Below are 6,000 nucleotides of genomic sequence, written 5' to 3'. Positions count from 1 at the left end.
AGAAAAGCCACTCTTCTAAAACTCAGTGACTGTCAGATTCCCTAAGTCTGTCCCTAAAGCTTGCTGTCAGAACAAATGCACTCATGTGAGGTTTTTCCTAGAAGTCTAAAAGGGTGAGGTTTCATGGGAATGTGAAATGCAATAGCTGTCACCACTGCTGCTAAAAATGTGGCTGGAGGACAGAGCTTTTGTCTTTCCCATTTGTTAGCGAGGCATCAGAGCTGTACAAGAAGAGAAAGACCTCGTATAATGTTCGTTCACCTCTTCAACAAAAATGCCCTCGCTCAAGGTCATGCTCTTTCCAGGGCTGGGGAAGAGATGGATCCCAGAGCTCCTGCTGCAAACACAGAAATTCCACTTGTCAGAAGGGAATTCAAACCTCCAGCAGGCCAGAAAGGCTGAGCAGGGGCATGGGCTGGTGAGGGGGTGGAAGTGTTGTAGTCCCAGCAGCAAAGGGTGACCCGATGTTTGCAGATATGCACGGGCAGCTCTGCAGTTGCGCTCAGAAATTGCAGCTGGTTCCAGCAAACAGTGCTTGTGTTTTGTGCCGAGCTAAATCTGGCCCTTCATAACTTCTTGAATGAGCCTGCTGTTTGTCAGGGGTGCACATAGTTTTTGGTTTTGCCTAGAGCTAAAAAAAGTCAAGCCAGAAGTGTTGCTGTGAAGGACCTAATAGGCAAAGAACAGAGATTGCCAAGAAGCCCACTGGTCCAGAATGACTTCTAGGATCAGCAGTTTTAGCAAGATGAGGCTTCGGTTGTCAAAAACAATTTTTTCCCCCACAGTTTTGGTTGAAGTCACCGGGCCGAATATTTCTATGTCTCTTGCAATTGATATCTCCCAGGAATTGATATATGGGGGCAAAGGACGAGGATACATCTGTGTAATTCTTTTATTTGCTGGTTCTGCTTTCTGTCAGAGATCAACTGGCAGTTCTTCTGACAGCTCTCAGGAGGTGCAGCTCCAGTGCTCTCTAGTGGTCAGTGGCACTGAATTATTTTCTGTGGTTTTGAAACAAGAACTGCTTTACTGCTGGCTACACTCGGTAGTGTTCAGAACTATCTTGACATTAACAGATATTTTCCTCTTCAGGATTTCTAGGACCTAGAGAAGTTACTATAAAATATAAACTTACAGAAGCAATAGTTTGAATCAGGCATTGAAAATTACACCTCCACAATATTGATTATAACAAACAGTAAAATTTGACATCATCCTTTTTATTTCAAAAAGCATCAAAACAGTACAAAGAGAAGAAGGAAGGAGGAACTAAGTAAAAAGCAGCAGACTGACCACAGAAAATAAGCTGACCCTTATGTTCTCTAGCAGCTTTACAGTAAGTAGGCCTGATGATTCTCTTTAGTAATGTAACTAGCTTTATTCTAAGAAGTCATAGGACAGAAGCAAGAGAGAACACATAACATTCAGAAGACTTTAATACTGCTTAAAGGCAAAACATAATATACAGAGAAATCCTTTAGCCTAGTACAAAAATACTGTGCCCAGAAACTATATATTTGTTCAGGTATTTTTAAAAGATAGAAGAATACAAATGGACAAACTCAGTGACTAGTGACTGTGATTAAAGTTTTTATTAAACTATAATAGGAATGTATGTTAAAACTATTTACAGTGCATTTCAAACTACATTCTTTAAGAGACACTTACAGGTGTCTGCCATGTGAATGCAAAGAGGACTCAAATTCTAACTTCAGTTACATCTGTAAGGTACCTTGGGCATCAGTGGGAATAGCTGAACCAGCAAAGAGCAGGTGAGGCAGCTGTCACCAAGAGTAAGGGTTTGGTCCCTCTTTACAGGTAGAAAAAAAAGGTAGATTTGACCCATTCCTTCACTTTCTATACAGCTCAACCCAGCTCCCCCTGAGGTAAATGGGAATCACAAAATGGACTTCAGGAGGGCATCTGAGCACGTGTGAGGTCCTGGCATGCCAAGCTCGTGCCGTGGGAGTTAGTGGGACCCAGCAATTACAGAGAACTGTCACATAAATACACATTTACAAACACTGGTATTCAGATATGAGTTCCTCTGTGGAAACAACCTTCCTCATGTGGAAAAGAAACTTTCCTCTGCAATTTCCATTCACCTCACAACAACCAAGATAAAATATCCTGCTGACACGATTTGCTGCACTTAGCAAGTGTTGCTGATTCCCAGGACAGCTTCTGTCATGTTTCTTCTTCCTGTCCAAGTCCAAACCAAAAAACTCAGTCCTCATTATTTACCCTACTCTGGCCAAACTCATTCTGCTGTTCAAGCTCATGTTTTTAATTAGCGCAAGTCCCTGAAAAAGTACAGCAGGGAACTGGGAAATAAAGCTGAAACCTCATGGAATGTAAACTGTATGTAATTTGACATGAAGAAAAAAACCTGCAGCATCACAGAGATTAGACTGTGTACAAAAAATACTATATAATTTTACTTGGGAGATGAGGTCTCTATAAAACCTTTAAACACATGCGAACTCATTATAAGTGAGGCAATTTCTTTCCATGAAAAGTCTTTGCTATGTTCTTATGCATAACTGGAAGGGACAGCAGCTGGATCACTCCTCTAATTTTAAGGGCCTAGATCTGATTCTACATAATCTTTCTGGATAATGGGTTGGAAAAATCCGTTATCTGGTAATTTTGACAAACCCTAGTATGGACTAGATAAGCGTCCTAAATTTGGCAGTTCATGTCACTGGAAGGTAAAATGAGTTGGGTTGGAATTCAAAAGATGCATGCAATTGTCAGGGGGTGATGCATAGTAACAGGCTTTGGTTCTCTCTTCTAAGGATAAATCAGCTGATCATCAGTGAAATTGTTTCCTTTTATCAGTAGCTCACTCCTACACGTGCTCTGTGAAGATATAAGTTATCTACTTTTAACTATAAACTACTTCTAATTAAAAATTAACACCATCTCCAAAATCAGCATTACATTATTTCCCTCCACTTTCTTTAACTGTGTGAGATAATAGAAAACCTAGGCCTTCTGCAGCTAATATTTCATGTCTGGCTCATTTCCTGGAAAAGAAGTAGTACCTACAGCTCAAGAGCCTCACTGCTATCTGGAATTAGAAGAGGTAGGGTTAATCAGTAATTTTGTGGATGTTAACATTAGTGATTTCTATTTTAGAACAAACCAAGAAATACAAGTGTACTTTAAGCATTAAACTGTGCTGTGGAGTGAGTTTGACAGAAAACATGTTTGTATCTGAGGTCAAGCAGAATACTGAGTTGCCTTCATTGAGAGGAGTATTAAGTGGGACAAATTCTTGTATCCAGAGATTTAAATCTCACCTGTGACAATGGTTTCAATGAACCTAAGGCTGAACTGACAAAGTGATCAACTCCATTTCAGCTGGTTTCTTGTGTAAGCCACACTGATTGCTACAGCTAGACATCATAAATTGGGGAGACTGTATTTGAGAGCTGACTGAAATAATGAGACACACAGCTCTCGATTAAAATAATGAAAGCTGCGTGGCAGTAAATCCACCAGCTAGCTTTGAAAATGTTCAAATCTTAAGACAGTGAACTTCCAGCAGCAAACCTGTAGCCAGGCTAGGTTTGGGGCTTTTTCCCCCCATATTGTCCCCTACCTACATTCTGAAAGGAAGGAGCAGTTTCTGCAAGTGACTGAAACAAAGCCATGACACAGAACCAGCACTCTCTGCTTTACCTTCAGGCAGAGGAAAGCACTATGGAAAGGCTTTGTATTACATGAAATACAGCACTCTATGCTTTTAAGGTACTTAAACCAGTAGTTTAAAGGCTTTGGTGTTGTAGAAATATATACAGATACAGATATGTTATGATATTTAAATGTTTAATTACTAGGAACTGTGTTTATGTCTATGTTCCTACATGTAAGGTGGAAGAGGTTCTATGGGAACTATGTGTACAGATATGTAATTAAATATATGCACATACTTTATAGTTTTCATAATGTTCATTTTAAGTCAGTCTTTAAAAAATGTAACATCATGCCCTTTTTTTCAAGTCAAAGATATGAATCCAGCACTCATTTGTAGCATTTATCAATTTAGTTATAATAAAGCTTTGCTGAACACACAATGTAGCAAAAAAATACTGGAATATTCATGTCAAAATTACATCACTGCACTGTGATATCATCATCATTATCTGCTGTGTCATCACCATGAGTTACTAGTCTCAACCACAATAGCAAGATCACACCTTTATATACATATATATTCCTATTTATATTAAATATTTATCTCATCAGTTAGCATAATAATTATATTTTATCATCTCAAGCACTCAAGGAAAAGACTATACAAGGACTATGCAAATCCTGAAGCAAAGTTTTCTATTTATCAAAAAGTACCTAAAACCTTTTTTGGGGGGGGTTGGGTTGAGGGGGGGCAGGCTGCTGTTATTGCATACTGTGCATGCATAGAAATACACACATGGAATACTGCAAAACAACAGGCCTGGAATTCCTGGTGACTGTTTAAATATTGGGTTTTTTTATTTTGTTGGGAAAGAATAAGGAGAAATAATTCTGTAGAAAAATGTTTTCAAATTCACAGCTGCAATAATTTATTACTGGTGCTCACTAGAGAAGTTTGAGATGGGATTTAATCAGTGACAAATAATTTAGGGTGGCAGAAATGCTGCTGATTGTCAGAATACCTTGTTCTACATTTTAAAAAATATCAACTTTATAACTCACTATCATCAAACATTTGGAAACACTTGCTTCCTCTTTTCTTAGCTTCTGGCATCATTTATCTAAATGAAGAAATTGATAAAAAGAGGGAGTTTTCCCTCTTTCTGACCAGCTCTTAAGAGTTGGGTTGACAATCTCCTAGGAAGAAGTATTTACTGCAGTTTGCAACTGGAAGTTCCTGGGTTATTGTGATAGAACTCAATTCCCACACTTCAGAGTGCAATGCCAAATGTGCTACTTTTGCCAAACACAATTGCTGATTTTAACTGAAAAAAAAAAAACAAAACCAAAAAACCCCAAACAAACATTATTACAGGTTAAAAAACTAGAACATGTCATGTGTCTCTGTGCAGCCAAAGTTACATGTGCTGCTAATGCATTTTGGGCTGCTGACATTCATCTCCTTATCCTGTCTACCTAAAAACTAGTACACTCTCCTTATATTCTTCTCTTGGGATTTGTCCAATGCATATGTTTTTTCCATTGGTTCCCAATTCAAAGCCATTTTTATTAATCATCTTCATTTAAATAATACACCAATTTTGGTTTTTACTAATGCAAGTTATTTGATTGCTTATTTTTCACCAAGTTAATGCCTCACATACAAATGGCAGATCCCTGTAGCACTCTTGGCTATTTTTGCTTTTGGTATTTTTTCCTATTTCTTCAAGACACTATGACTGATCACTTTTAACTCATGTTGAAAATTATTTTTTAAGAGATATTAACATAAAACTTTCTTCTAAGTGGTCATAGCCATTTCATAGTAACACTGGCCTGAAGAATCAGTCACTGATGGTCACCAGGAACGTTGCTCTTCCTGCATCATTCTGATTCAGCTTTCCACCTCTTGCTCTCGCAGTCATTCTCTTCTGCCTGTCATCCAGTCTGTTGGTCGGATGACGTTAAAATCAACTTCCAAAGGAAGTTAAAACCAGCGTACAAAACCCATCCTCTTTTGTCTCCATTTCTCTGCGTGTTTCTTGCAGCTTTCTGTGGGAGCCATTCTTCCATGGCAGCCTGTCAGCTACGTGGGGACATTTCATCAGTCTTCAAGCAGTTTCCATTGGCCATGGATAACTCTGACACCTCTACCACAAAACTCACATTGCTTAGTAATACTCAGGGGTCTTAGAAGTTTCTTCAGCTGGAATAACACATTTGCTAAGACGTCCATCTAATATGGAAAAAACCCCAACCCTACTGGGTGCACAGATTTTGGGGCTTTTCACCTTAGATCCCCCAGTTCTGCTTTCTGAGAGGTTAGCAATGGTTTATGCTGGAATAGGCTCTCCAGAG

Source organism: Cinclus cinclus, chromosome 5 (genome assembly GCF_963662255.1).
Source record: "Cinclus cinclus chromosome 5, bCinCin1.1, whole genome shotgun sequence".
In the NCBI taxonomy this organism is placed as follows: domain Eukaryota; kingdom Metazoa; phylum Chordata; class Aves; order Passeriformes; family Cinclidae; genus Cinclus; species Cinclus cinclus.
Note: the sequence above shows the minus strand (reverse complement) of the source record.